Consider the following 16269-nt stretch of genomic DNA (forward strand, 5'->3'; position numbering starts at 1 on the left):
CAGTTGATTAATATGAACAGAGAGATCTGTAAAAAACATCAGGTTGTTGACCCACTTGGAATCATAGAGCTGAGGAAAGTTTCCCAGATCCTTATCCTCAAGAAATACCTTAATTTCTTCAAAGCACTCCACAAAGCGCTCAAGAACTTTGCCTCGGCTCAGCCATCTTACATTATTGTACATCAGCAGTCCACTGTAGGTGGAATCAACCTCCAGTAAAAGTGCAGAAAATTCTCGCTTGCGAAGGGGGCGAGCAGCTATTAAATTAACAATTTTTGTAACAACTGACATTAAGTCGTTTAAGTCAGTGAATCCTGCTTTGGCACATAAAGCCTCCTGATGGATAATGCAATGAAAAGGCACAATCGGATGTCCAATACCTTCCGTAAACAATTTAACAAATCCGACTTTTTTCCCTACGTTTGGTGCCCCATCTGTCATCACTGACACAACTTTAGAGATATCAATGCTTAGGTCACAGAATGTTTGCATAACAACCTTACATATTTCACTTCCTGATGTACTTGTTGGCACTGATACTAACTTTATCAACTCTTCTCTCATTGTGAGACCATCAGAATATCGACCAAGAATGGCCAACTGAGCATGTGATGTGACATCAGTAGTTTCATCAAGAGAGATCGAAAAATATTTACAATTACTTATGTCTCTCTTTAATTGATGTTGTACGTTTGCGTTCAGTCTCATTATTCGGTCTTTTATGATATTTCTACTCAGTGGTAACTCAGATATTCTCTTAATAATTGCATCTTTATTCTGCATATCATGAAATAGAACTGGTGCACATCTTAAGAGAGTATCTGTAATAAATTCTCCCTCACTGAGTGCTTTTCCATGCTGAGCTATGGAGTGAGCAATGCTCAGACTTGCAGATGTTAAATTTGTAGAGCTTTTTACAAATTTAAGGATGGAATTAGATTGGCTCTTATGAAGGTGTAGCTGAAATGTATTCCTTCCTTTCATCCTCACTTTTTTTCAAGAGCTGGGAATGATTAGTTTCAAAATGTCTATTTACATTCCACGTTCTGCTTACTACCGTTTCACTACATAGAACGCAAAATGATCTGCCGTTTTTTTTCTATAATGCCGTACATCTCAGTCCATGACTCTTGAAAGGGTCGGCTACTGCTACTTCCACTCCCTTTACTTAACTTTGGTTTTTTATTTTGTGGCTTCTCCATGAGAGAAGATTTATAGTTAGCCCTGCAGGCAATTAGGGGTTAACTAACCTAACTGACCATATGATGGCACATGTAATGGTGGTGAATGGAGTCTGTACTATGCTGCAAGATGGCGTTCCTAATGGCAGGAAACGGCACCCATAGCACAGGCCTCTTCCAGCCTCCCCCTCACTTATCTCAGTAATGGCCAATGACACCCCACAGTTCACTAGATGATGGTTGCTGTAGTAGTCACAGGGCCTGCAGACAGCAATCACAGGGCCTGCAGACAGCAATCACAGGGCCTCCAGACAGCAATCACAGGGCCTGCAGACAGCAATCACAGGGCCTCCAGACAGCAATCACAGGGCCTGCACACAGCAATCACAGGGCCTTCAGACAGCAATCACAGGGCCTCCAGACAGCAATCACAGGGCCTGCAGACAGCAATCACAGGGCCTCCAGACAGCGATCACCTCAGGCCTCAGAAGTGCATCCCAAGCGGCAGAGCGTCTAGGCCTGGGACTTCCGGTAGGCCCGAACTTCCGGCCGGCACAGCAGGGAGCAGCGCAATGCCGCCCAAACAACAGAGCTCCGGCGCAGAGCGTCTAGGCCTGGGACTTCCGGGAGCTGCGCCGGGTCTACCGGAAGTCCCAGGCCTAGACGCTCTGCGCCGGAGCTTTGTTGTTTGGACCTACAGGCCTCCTGCATGGCATCCGATCCGATAAAAAATCGGAACGGCTTGCCATGCAATTTAAGGATGCAATTTCTATGGGGCCGCGGCCGGCGGCCACGTGTCACTGAAAATGACTACGCGTGTCAGCACTGACACGCGTGTCATAGGTTCGCCATCACTGACATAGTGACTGAATACTACAATACTGATCAGAAATAAAAAAAAACAAAAAACACAATACTATCACCATAAGGCTGCCGTCACACTAGCAGTATTTGGTCAGTATTTTACATCAGTACTTGTAAGCCAAAACCAGGAGTGGAACAATCAGAGGCAAAGTATAATAGAAACATATGCACCACTTCTGTATTTATCACCCACTCCTGGTTTTGGCTTACAAATACTGATGTAAATTACAGACCAAATACCGAATGTGTGACGGCAGCCTAAGTGACATTATACACAGGAGATCTGTACTTAGTATAAAGTGTCTGTGTAGAGGTAATACAGAGATCACTGGTGGTATTATACACAGGAGCTCTGTATATAATGTATAGGTAATACAGTGATCACTGGTGACATTGTACACAGGACCTCTGTATATAGTATAAAGTGTATAGTGTCAGTGTATAGGTAACACACTGACTCACCAGTGACGTCTCTAGGTGAAGTCCTTCATCTTTCATCCAGCACAGACCGCCATCACTTCATCCAGCCAGGACTCGTTTCTGCAGGAAATAACACAGCCCCCAGTGTGTCCAGCAATCTGCCCCAGTATGTCCAGCACTGCCCCAGTGTCCAGCATGGTGAGATCAGTCAAGGACAATCCTCAGACCACCTCCAGAGAGCTGCAGCATCAACTTGCTGCAGATGGTGTCACTGTGCATTGGTCAACTATACAACGCACTTTGAACAAGGATAAGCTGTATGGGAGAGTGATGCGAAAGAAGCCGTTTCTGCAAGCACGCCACAAACAGAGTCGGCTGAGGTATGCAAAAGCACATTTGGAGAAGCCAATTTCTTTTTGTAAGAAGATCCTGTGGACTGATGAAACCAAGATTGAGTTGTTTGGTCATACAAAAAGGCGTTATGCATGGTGGCAAAAAAACACAGTGCGTTGTATAGTTGACCGATGCACAGTGACACCATCTGCAGCAAGTTGATGCTGCAGCTCTCTGGAGGTGGTCTGAGGATTGTCCTTGACTGATCTCACCATTCTTCTTCTCTGCCTTTCTGATGTTTTTCTTGGCCTGCCACTTCTGGCCTTAATAAGAACTGTACCTGTGTTTTTCCATTTCCTTACTATGTTCCTCACAGTGGAAATTGACAGGTTAAATCTCTGAGACAGCTTTTTGGATCCTTCCCCTGAACAGCTATGTTGAATAATCTTTGTTTTCAGATCATTTGACAGTTGTTTTGAGGAGCCCATGATGCCACTCTTCGGAGGAGATTCAAACAGGAGAACAACTTGCAAGTGTCCACTTTAAGTAGCTTTTCTCATGATTGCATACACCTAGCTATGAAGTTCAAAACTCAATGAGGTTACAAAACCAAAAAAAGTGCTTTAGTAAGTCAGTAAAAAGTAGGTAGGAGTATTTAAAACAAGAAAATGATAAGGGTGCCCATACTTATGCACCTGCCAAATTTTGTTTGGATGCAGATTGCACATTTTCTGTTAGTACAATAAACCTCATTTCAAGGCAGAAACATTACTGTGTCCAACAGTTATTAGATATATGAGACTGAAATAGCTGTTGCAAAAAAACCAATTTTTATAAAACATTAAGCTTAAGATTAATAGGGGTGCTGTTATGACCTGGTGGTTAAGAGGCCACACTGATATGACCTGGAGGCTAAAACTCAACATGGGACGAGCTCTGAGGAGGTGGTAACTCTACTGACCGCAGTTCCTAATCCTAACAACAACACTAGTAATAGCCGTGGGATGTTCCTGACTCTCCCTAGACACCTCGTCACAGCCTAAGAGCTAACTACCCCTAAAGTAGGAAATAGAAAGCTATATTGCCTCAGAGAAAACCCCCAAAGGAAAGACAGCCCCCCACAAATATTGACTGTGAGTGGAGAGGGAAATGACATACACAGAAATGAAATCAGATTTCAGCAAAGGAGGCCAATACTAAACTTGATAGACAGAGAGAAAAGGATACTGTGCGGTCAGTATTAAAAACTACAAAATCCACGCAGAGTTTACAAAAATGAACTCCACACCGACTCACGGTGTGGAGGGGCAAATCTGCTTCCCCAGAGCTTCCAGCTAGCCTGAATATGACGTAGTGACAAGCTGGACAAAAAGAGACATATTTGCAGAGCAATAGAGTCCAAACAAATGGACAAACAAGAACTAGCAAAAACTTATCTTTTGCTGACAAGGACAGGCCATATGAGAAATCCAAGGAGAGAACCAAATCCAACCAAGAACATTGACAGCTGGCATGAACTAAAGCCCAGAGCAGGTTTAAATAACAAACCCAGGCAAGGCGATCAGTGGAGGCAGCTGCTACAGCTACCTAAAGGAGCAGCAGTTCCACTCAAAACCACCAGAGGGAGCCCAAGGGCAGAACTCACAAAAATACCATTAGCAACCACAGGAGGGAGCTCCAGAACGGAATTCACAACAGGGTGCCCAAACTTTTTCATATCTGTATTAGATGTGGTTATCCTCACTATTTAATGAGTTAATCCTATGATCCCTTAATGTTAAAAAGGGCCCATTCTGCTGTTTGCTGGATAGAGATATTAAAGTATCCTTGAAAAATGGAGTGAATGATTTCCATAATTCTTGGACATAAGAACAGTCGCGTTGAATAAAGCCACTTTTTCATCAGAATATCCATTTGGACTTCTATCTTTCAAGCAGTGCAGAGTTAATCCACTTTTTTATCCCTTTTTTTTTTTTGACCATGTCTCTTTAGTGGCATTTTTGTAACATGTTCAACTATTGGTAACTCAGTAACTCAATTCTATCATAACTGCTGCACCAAGTAATCTATGTGATGCATCGGTGGAATTGGGGTCTCTGTTGTCACGGGGAGACTAGGTGAGCAAGAGCTAATAACCCGGGCCCCTGCAATTTCCCTCAGACTAGGGAAGACCACCGTTTGTTCGGACCCTTGTGTGTATCTATCCATTCCATTTCTGGTTTAATGACTTTATAAATTAGACTTAAAGGGAACCTGTCATCTGATACAATCTGCCCAATCCGGGTCTCCTGACTCTCCTGTCTTCCTAATTCTCCAGCCACTTTCAATGGCTCAAGAGTCACAAAGTTGCATTTGGGAGCAGAGTTGAGCTGAATTTTAGAAAGTCTTTTAATTACTCAGGAACCCCAAATAAGCCTGGATTGCTTCTTCAGTTGTCATTTTTCAAGAGCGTCTTAACGTTTCTCTTAATTGACGATGCTGCTCTTTAACCTCTATTTTACAGCTTGGTGTTAAAGAGTCCGCCATGTCTGATCCCTTCTGTTCCATCCTTGTGATTCTTTTGTTATGCTCCTTTACTGGTGACACCATGAGAACTAAAGGTACCTTCACACGAAGCGACGCTGCAGCGATAGCGACAACGATGCCGATCGCTGCAGCGTCGCTGTTTGATCGCTGGAGAGCTGTCACACAGACCGCTCTCCAGCGACCAACGATGCCGAGGTTCCCGGGTAACCAGGGTAAACATCGGGTTGCTAAGCGCAGGGCCGCGCTTAGTAACCCGATGTTTACCCTGGTTACCAGCGTAAAAGTAAAAAAAACAAACACTACATGCTCACCTGCGCGTCCCCCAGCGTCTGCTTCCTGACACTGACTGAGCTCCGGCCCTAACAGCACAGCGGTGACGTCACCTCTGTGCTTTCACTTTCACTTTAGGGCCGGCACTCAGTCAGTGTCAGGAAGCAGACGGCAGGGGACGCGCAGGTGAGTATGTACTGTTTGTTTTTTTTACTTTTACGCTGGTAACCAGGGTAAACATCGGGTTACTAAGCGCGGCCCTGCGCTTGGTAAGCCGATGTTTACCCTGGTTACCAGTGTAAAACATCGCTGGTATCGTTGCTTTTGCTGTCAAACACAACGATACACGGCGATCGGACGACCAAATAAAGTTCTGGACTTTATTCAGCGACCAACGACATCACAGCAGGATCCTGATCGCTGCTGCGTGTCAAACGAAACGATATCGCTAGCCAGGACGCTGCAACGTCACGGATTGCTAGCGATATCGTTACAAAGTCGTTTCGTGTGAAGGTACCTTTAGGAGGCCTGGATAGGCTGTGATCTAATGTCCATTGCTGGTATAAGGATGTCCGAGATTGCCTTAGGCTAGGTTCACATTGCGTTAGGGCAATCCGTTAAGCGCATAGCGCTAGCGGATTGCGCTAACGCAATGTTTCTCTAGGGTCCGCGTTTGGCGTCCCCGCTTGCGCAGATCCCCGATCTGCGCTAGTGAGGAACGGACCTCGGGCGCACCTCATACGCTGCAAGCAGCGTCCGAGGTCCGTCACAAAAGAACGGCACATCGCTAGCGCGTGCCGAAAATGGCATGCGCTAGCGATGCGCTACATCCAAAAATCACATTGCTGTCAATGGGTGCGCTAACGGACCCGTTGCACGGCGTTAATTGCGACATTTTCGCCGTGCAACACAGTCCGTTAGCGTTAACCCATTAACGCAATGTGAACCTAGCCATATTTAGAAGAGAATCGTCTAAGGGTGACAAATCTTCCCATATTGATGATGGTGGAAATTTAGCCCCCTTTGGTTTCCTTGTACTTTTTATTGCTATCTTTGATTGTGAAGTATGAATGAATATGTCTGCGTTAATACTAATAAACCAAGATCCAACCTTTGGTTTGGCCTCTGAGTTTTGAGGATGTCAGCACACTTACTTTTGTTGGATTTACATTATAGCTGTTGAACTATTGTGTCGTATCAGGTTAAGCGCACAAGTTTATTGAAATCAGGTCTTTTCAAATCGAAAGGCAGAACAGGAGATGTAATATACTATTTGGACACTAGATGGGCTATTGCCTTACAAATGGATATCTAAGGGCTGATATGTCAATAAGAGGATGGAATCAACCATTGACTTTTCCAAAAGTTGTACCTCCAGTAGGTAACTGTGATGCCTCAGAAGTGGGTAAACTATTCCCAATGGACAACAAGAGAAACAGGACTGGCCTGATTAGGCTTTGCCTTATGAGTCTCGATCGAAGCAATACTATTGCATAGTAGTTAAGATGATACCCAGGGAGGCAGAGGACTCTTAAATGGCCAATTTTCTGCCCTTTTAGAGAGTGTTCTATTCTTCACAACCCACATCTTCATTTATAGTGTTTTTGACACTGCGATTTTTGTCTCTCGTTGGTGTGTCACGTTTTAGCTAAAGTTGCTTTGTTCTTGATACTTTCTAGTATTTTGATTTGACAAAACTTTATTGATACAATTGTGTGTTTTTTTTACCTACAGATATAGGCTTTCGATATGCCATATATGTCAAAAAGCAATGATAAACTTCTGGAGAGATTAGCGCAAATAGGGTCTTATCCGATGGAGAATTAAAGCATGAACTCAGATTATACTAACCTGATACAAGCTTTGGTAAAGCAGGTAGAAATGTCAGCTGCAACAGATCCACGGGTCAGCCAGCGACCGTATTATAGATAAACCAGTTGTACTTTTGAACGACACCATTGGTTTTAACATATCGTGTACTGGAAAAACGGGTAAAAAATTCCAAGTGCAGTGAAATTGCAAAAAAAAAGTGTAAAGTCTAAAAGTTTCAAAGTCTAAATGACTTCTTCATCAGGAAAATACTTTGTGGTAATTTCCTGATGAAGAGGTCATTTAGACTTTGAAACGAGGTGAGTAAACCACCATTCCTTATGTGAAATACATCTGGACCCACATTATTCAGCAGCGCGGACCATATCCACAGCAATTCCCTAGTTTATATATGTCAAAAAGGTAATATCCTTTACATTTTTAGTTTGGTCCCGGAGCATTCGTCATCAGCACTGTACTTTTATATATACTGCCTCATCACGAAGCATTGGACATGCGCACGCAGAGGCATACTGTGCACGTGACATTATAAACAGGAGCTCTGTGCATAGTATACAGGTAATGCAGTGATCACCAGTGACATTATACACAGGAGCTCTGTATATAGTGTGAGTTTACAGAGATCACAGGTAACATTATACACAGGAGCTCTGTACCTAGTATATAGCGTCAGTATACAGGTAACACACTGACTCACCAGAAACATCTCTAGTGTAAGATATTCATCTTCGTTTTGCTTCTTCATCTACAGCAGACTGCCATCACTTCTTCCATCACTTGTCTCTGCAGGAAATAACCCCCCAGTATCTAGAGCACGCTCTCCAACTTCTACACTGAATCAGATGAAGAAAAAAAAGCCACAGTGTCATTCTGTACAGCAACAGGACCCCAACCCCGCTGAAAACAGTATCCTCAAAAATAAAAAATATCACAGCAGTAATAACATCCCTTAATTAGCCCATACAGCAATAATGACCCACAACATGTCCCAGGTGTCTCCAATCCTGCCCCAGGTGTTATCGTTCTTCCCCATATGATCTCTGATTCTGCCCTGGATGTCTCCCATCCTGTCCCTGGTTATCTCCCATCCTGCCCCATATGATCATCCATCCTGCCCCATATGATCATCCATCTGCCCCACATGATCTCCCACCCTGCCCCACATGATCTCCCAACCGTCCTCAGGTGTCATCATCCAGGTACACGTTTCTTCAGTACTCTGATCAGTTTCTGGAAAACAGCACCTCTGAGCTCCCAGGATTGCAATCGATCATCCTTCTCCAGTCAGCTCTCTGCTCAAACTGAAAAACACCACCATGATGAGGTTTGCAATAGAGTCTAGTTAACCCCTGTCTGACATCGGGCATAATAGTACGCCAATGTCGGACTCCCTCCCTATGATGTGGGCTCCGGCACATGTCAGCTGTTTTGAACAGTGAGCCACCTGCGGCTATCAACCCGTTAAATCCCGCTGTCAAACGCTGACAGCGGCATTTAACATGCGCTTTCAGCAATTGCACCGGAAATCCGCCCATCGGTGACCCCCGTCACGTGACTGCGTGTCACCGATGGGTTGGCATGACAACCAGAGGTCTCCTGCAGACCTCTATGGTTGTCACTGCCGGCTTGCTATGAGCGCCGCTCAATCTTTTTTCACCACTTAAATAAAAAAGAACCTAGACATGTTTGGTGTCTATGAACTCGCAATGACGTGGGGAATCATAATGATAGGTCACTTTTAGCATTTAGTGATCCTAGTAAAAAAAGCCAAACAAAAAACTGTGGAGAGGCCACAATCCAAGCTGCTTAAGGCCTAGTGTGAAGTTTCCACAATCAGTGATGGTTTGGGGAGCCATGTCATCTGCTGGTGTAGGTCCACTGTGTTTTATCAAGACCAAAGTCAGCGCAGCCGTCTACCAGGAAATTTTAGAGCACTTCATGCTTCCCTCTGCCGACAAGCTTTTTGGAGATGGAAATTTCATTCTCCAGCAGGACTTGGCACCTGTCCACACTGCCAAAAGTACTAAAACCTGGTTTAAAAACAACAGTATCACTGTTCTTGATTGGCCAGCAAACTCGTCTGACCTTAACCCCATAGACAATCTATGGGGTATTGTCAAGAGGAAGATGAGAGATACCAGACCCAACAATGCAGACGAGCTGAAGGCTGCTATCAAAGCAACCTGGGCTTCCATAACACCTCAGTAGTGCCACAGGTGATCGCCTCCATGCCACGCCGCATTGAAGCAGTAATTCATGCCAAAAGGAGCCTCGACCAAATATTGAGGGCATTTACTGAACATACGTTTCAGTAGGCCAACATTTCTGATTTTAAAATAATTTTTCAAGCTGGTGTTATAAAGTATTCTAATTTACTAAGATAATGACTTTTGGGGTTTCCTTGGCTGTAAGCCATAATCATCAACATTAGCAGAAATAAACACTTGAAATAGATCACTCTGTTTGTAATGACTCTATATATGAGTAGTACTTTTTGTATCAAAGAACAGAAATAAATTAACTTTTTGATGATATTCTAATTTTGTGAGAAGCACTTGTATATGGAGGCTGTAAACTGATGCTGATGAGGAATGTACCATATATGGAGGCCATAGAGGCTGAAAAGTGATGTACTGTATATGGCAATGGCAGGATCATGCTGCGGGGCTGCTTTTCTTCAGCAGGAACATGGAAGCTGGTCAGAGTTAATGGGAAGATGGACGGAGCTACTGTAAATACAGGGCAATCCTGGAGGAAAACCTGTTAGAGACTGCAAAAGACTTGAGACTGTGGCGTAGGTTCACCTTCCAGCAGCACAACGACCCTTAACATACTGCAGAGCTACAATGGATGGTTTACATCAAAGCATAGTCATTAGTGATGAGCGAGTGTACTCGTTGCTCGGGTGTCCTCCGAGTATTTGTTAGTGTTCGGAGATTTAGTTTTCATCGCCTCAGCTGAATGATTTACAGCTACTAGCCAGGCTGAGTACATGTGGGGGTTGCCTGGTTGCTAGGGAATGTAATCAAACTGTCTAACAGTCGCAAATCATCCAGCTGCTGTGACGAAAACTAAATCTCCGAACACTAACAAAAACGTGATAAAAACGCGAAAAAAACGCTAACATATGCCTCCCATTATTTTCAGTGTATTCCGCATTTTTTGTGCAAATGTAGCCTTTTTTTCCGAGAAAAAATCGCATCGCGGAAAAAAAAGCAACATGTTCATTAAAATGCGGAATTGCAGGGGATTCCGCACACCTAGGAGTGCATTGATCTGCTTACTTCCCGCACGGGGCTGTGCACACCATGCGGGAAGTAAGCAGATTATGTGCGGTTGGTACCCAGGGTGGAGGAGAGGAGACTCTCCTCCACGGACTGGGCACCATATAATTGGTCAAAAAAAAAGAATTAAAATAAAAAATAGTCATATACTCACCTTCGATGTCTTCCCGCCTCTCCGCTGTATGCTGCCGCTTCGGTTTCTATAGCTGGTGTGCGGTGAAGGACCTGTGATGACGTCGCGGTCTTGTGATTGGTCGAGACTGGTCATGTGACCGCTCACGTGACCGCGACGTCATGGAAGGTCCTGAACCACACCGGCATCTATAGGAACGGACGCCTGCAGGTGAGTATAACCATTTTTTTAATTTTTTTTATTATCTTTAACATTCTATCTTTTACTATAGATGCTGCATAGGCATGGAATGGAAATGGATTGAGAGAGCAATAAATTATTAAAACAACCGCTGTGTTTATTTCATTAAAATACTTTTAAATCATGTGTGTGTGTGTTTTTTAACCCTTTCTTACAATTGGATTAATAATGGATAGGTGTCATAATTGACGCCTCTCCATTATTAATCTGGCTTAATGTCACCTTACAATAGCAAGGTGGCATTAACCCTTCATTACCCCATATCCCACCGCTACAGGGAGTGGGAAGAGAGTGGCCAAGTGCCAGAATAGGCGCATCTTCCAGATGTGCCTTTTCTGGGGTGGCTGGGGGCAGATGTTTTTAGCCACGGGGGGCCAATAACCATGGACCCTCTCCTGGCTATTAATATCTGCCCTCAGTCACTGGCTTTACCACTCTGGCGGAGAAAATTGCGCGGGAGCCCACGCCAATTTTTTCCGCCATTTAACCCTTTATTTTAGCAGCTACAGCGCTGAAATTTTGCACATACACACTACTTACATTAGTAGTGTGGAATATGCAAAAAAAAGGGGGATATGAGATGGTTTACTGTATGTAAACCATGTCTCATATCCTGTCGGGTTTGTGCAGGAGAAATGAAAAGCCGGCAATTGAATTACCGACTTTTCACTAACACCGCTGCGTATTTCTCGCAAGTCACACTGCTGGTCCGTGTGGAATCCGTATTTTTCTCGCCCCCATAGACTTTCATTGGCGATTTTTTTGCGCAATAAGCTGACAAACGCAGCATGCTGCGATTTTGTACGGCCGTAGAAAGCCGTATATTACGGATCCGTAATATACGGCTGATAGGAGCAGCCCCCTTGAGAATAATTGTGCCGTATGTTATGCGAGTTTTACGGACGTAGTTTCTGCGCTCTTACGTCCGTAAAACACGCATGTGTGACCCCGGCCTAATAGAAATACGTCACCACTTCTGCATTTTTCAACCAATCCTTTCACCAAATAAACATGTGAACGTGGCTTTAAGAATAGAAATCATATATTATATCTGCGGAAATTGTTGCCTTTAAGGCTAGGTTCAGATTGCGTTAGTGCAATCCGTTTAGCGCGAGCGCTAGCGGATTGCGCTAACGCAATGTCTTTTTCGGGGCCGCGTTCAGGGGTCGCGTTAACGTCCCCGCTCTCGCAGATCCCCTATCTGCGAGAGCGGGGAACGGACCTCTGGCGCGCCGCATACGCTGCAAGCAGCGTCCGAGGCGCGCTACAAAAGACCGGCACATCGCTAGCGCGTGCCGAAAATGACACACGCTAGCAATGCGCTCTAACATTGCCGGCAATGGGAGCGCTAACGGACGCGGTGCACGGCGTTAATTTCGCCGTGCAACGCTGTCCGTTAGCGCTATCCCATTAACGCAATGGGAACCTAGCCTAAGAAAATTGTCAATTTCTTTATGTACTTGGGAATTCTAAGTCATAGTAAGGTGCAAGATTTACATATTAATGACCCATTTGCTAAACATTAAAGGTAGAACACAGGGAGAAGACTGGTAAAATCCCTGAATGTGTCATGTCATTGACAATAATTACAGACTGTGTGGACTGGTTATACTTCATTGCATAATTGAATTATAGAGATTGGCCACTTGTTTTTTATTTTACCAAATGTGTTGAGGACATGATTTTGTGACCCTTTGGGCTTGTGCCAACGACCGTATTTTCGGTCCAAGTGTGATTGAATAAAACATCGGATTGCACTTGCACCAATGTTATTCTGTGGGGCCGTGCACATGTCGATATTTTGCCGCATGCCCGATTTGCATCTAATATTTGGATCTGACTCAGCCATGCAAGTCTGTGGGTCCATGGAAAAGATCGGACCACACTCGGACACTTGGAAGACATCTCAGTGCAGTTCGATTTTCACGAACGGACAAAATGCAGAAGAGAAGATTTTTTTTCCAGTTTCAAAAGCATCAGAGAAAATCGGAGCACACTTTATTCACACTGATCAGAGTTTGATTAGCATAATCGGCCCGATTCTCTCAGATGAGAAAATATACCGTCATTTTACCGTAGCCTTACTTGTATATCAGTATGACAGGTTCTCCTCGTGTACTTGTAAGCTGCTTCTTCACAGACTGCACAGCTCTCCTGTTCTCAAAATGGCATCTCATGGAGGAACTTTGGCTGCGGAAGCCCACTAACAACGCATGTAATCCGCACATAACCGTGTCAATAAGGTTTTGTCAAAGCCAAATACCAGGCAGTATCAAAAACAAAACAGCTTTATTTAAAACATGACATACCAATGAGAGACAAAAAACGCAGCATCAAAAGCGCAAGATAAACATGTAAAACAAAAGCACTCAAAAGTGCAAAGAAAAAAACACAAGTAACGTAATTTGCCCATTATGCTTCAGAAAATCTACAACATCAAAAGCTCATCATGGGAACGGAGCCTAAGGCACTGAAAGGGTCATCTCCTGTCTCCTCCTGAGTGTCTGAGTGTTGTGCTTATTATAACCATCTCTATGGAGTAACACTGGTAACTGTGCAATCCGATTTACACCCAGACAACACACATCCATATAAAATGCTCATCTGAGCTTCTCTGAGGCTAAGTTCCCACAATGAGTTCTCTAAGCTTCGTATTTTTGCTGTGTAAAAACTGCAGCGTATAAGGCTATGTTCCCACAATGAGATTTTGGAGAGTTTTTGACGTTTCAGAATTTCTGCACTTATTAGTTACTTTATTGCGTTTTTGTGTGTGATTTTTGACATGCATCTTTATTGCATTTTTGATGTTTGTGTCTATTTTTTTGTGTCGTGCTTTAAATAAAGCTGATTTGTCTTTTACACTTCCTGGTGTTTGGATTTGACAAAACTTTATTGATATACTTAGGTGCGGATTACATGCGTTTTTTATGTGTTTCAGCCACACTAAATACATGTGTGTTTTTTACCTACAGATTTTCCTCCTCTAATGCAATTCTATGGGGAAATTCTACACATAAAGCTTACCCACAAGAGAAACTGGCATGTTGAGGATTTGAAACTCGCACCGTAGGTCAGTTTACACTGAATAAAAAAGAAGCATTAGGCCAGGATCACACATTCGTGAGATACGGCCGAGTCTTGCAGGTGAAAACCCAGGTCTGGTGTCGGCACTCTGGAGCGGAGCGTGCGGCTCCATGTATTGCTGTGCGGCTGCATGCTTCGCGCCGGAGTGCCGGCGCCAGAGCTGGGTTTTCACCTGCGAGACTCGGCCGTATCTCACGTATGTGTGATCCCGGCCTAATGGGTAGGAGATTTTTATAAATCCCATCCATTTTGCTTGAGCTGTAAGATGCTGCGTTTGTGACACTGCAAAAATACCCAGCATCAAAAACTCACCAGAAACTCATCATGGGGATGTAGCTTTAAGCCAAGATTTTTTTACCTCAGTTTCTGTAAACCAGAACCAGGAGTGGGTGATAAATACAGAAGTGGTGACGTGTTTCTATTATACTTTTCCTCTCATGGCATTACAAGATCTATTCCTTAAATAATAAATAAAAACACAACACAGAATTTATTGAGTGGAAGAAAAATGGCCGTGATGTTTATTTAGGGTTAAACCAGTTACAAACAAAATAAATAATGTAATCACAACTTCCATATTTCCATAAAAATACCAAATCCAATCCGCCCATACTAATGGGCGATTTTCCCACAAACAAGAACATCACGACGGGGACTTAACAAAGAAAAGGGGAGGGAGGGTGGGCTCTTCTTTTCTTCACTTCTCCAGCGGAATGATGTTCCCTGGTAAAAGCTGGCAAATATATAGCAGAATAAATCTGCCCAACAACCATAACCACCAATAAAAATCCTTTGAAATGGGCGCCAAAAACACCAGTTAAAACCAGAGCTTCTAAAAATAGCTCACCATGGACATTTAAACTGACCTGAGATTGAACCCTAAATTAAAGACCAATGTGCATATCTGATAACAACAATATTCCTAAGATCTGTAATGCCATGAGACCCCCCCTTTATTTCATTTTTTGGCGGGGGGGGGGCTAGCATGGCATTACAAGATCTATTCCTTAAATAATAAATAAAAACACAACACAGAATTTATTGAGTGGAAGAAAAATGGCCGTGATGTTTATTTAGGGTTAAACCAGTTACAAACAAAATAAATAATGTAATCACAACTTCCATATTTCCATAAAAATACCAAATCCAATCCGCCCATACCAATGGGCGATTTTCCCAAGAGCCAAGCCTCAAAGAGGCGAGGCCCCCCCATAACCACACAGCCACTTTTCAACCATTGATTGTAAATTTAAGTTAAAAATATCCAATCCAATAACTGATAAATGGACCAAATCATTCCGAAAAAGTCCTGGTAAAAACCCTTCTAAATCCTCATGACGAAAAGAAAAACCGCCAATTAATGGTAAAAATTTACTCATACTCCTATTAATTCTTTTACGAATCTTATCCAAAAATAAAAACTTAGAATCAGACCATAAAATTCTGGGGACAATTTCAGAAAAAACAAGACCAACAGACGGAAAAGACTGTCTAATGCTGCAAATATCAGACCTCATAAAAGCTAATAAATCTAAAGTTCTCATTTTGCCCAGATCGTTACCGGACAGATGAAAAATCACTAAATCTGGAAAAGGAAACATGTTAATACATTTTCTAAACTCAAAACAAAAATTTGACCATTTCATGCCCCGAACACTGTGCCAGAAGATCTGAACTTGAGAAGAATTAAATGATAAATTCTCAGTATAAACTCTCTGCCTGGCCCTCTTCTCTGCCCAAAAAATATACGAGTGTCCAATAATCCACACTATGAATGGACCTGAAAAATAAATAGATAATTAGTAATCGTAAAGTTCGTGGCGAACATACAATTTGAATCTATTAGATTCCCATCTACCCAATTTCTGTATTGAAGCATCCTCTAAGCCTGATCTGGCTGCTTCGGTAGCAGCTCCTATACGGAAAGAATGGGAAGTGATCCTAAGGTGTTGGTAATTCAAAGAACATAAGCATTTTTTTAGAACTGCATTGAATTGAAATATAGTTACAGGTAAACCATCCAAATGAATAAATAACGGGCCTGAAATATCTGGCCTAATAGTAAGCCAACGCCTTAAACTAGATACTGGGCAGATTAACGGCT

This window comes from Ranitomeya variabilis, chromosome 2 (genome assembly GCF_051348905.1).
Source record: "Ranitomeya variabilis isolate aRanVar5 chromosome 2, aRanVar5.hap1, whole genome shotgun sequence".
Lineage (NCBI taxonomy): Eukaryota > Metazoa > Chordata > Amphibia > Anura > Dendrobatidae > Ranitomeya > Ranitomeya variabilis.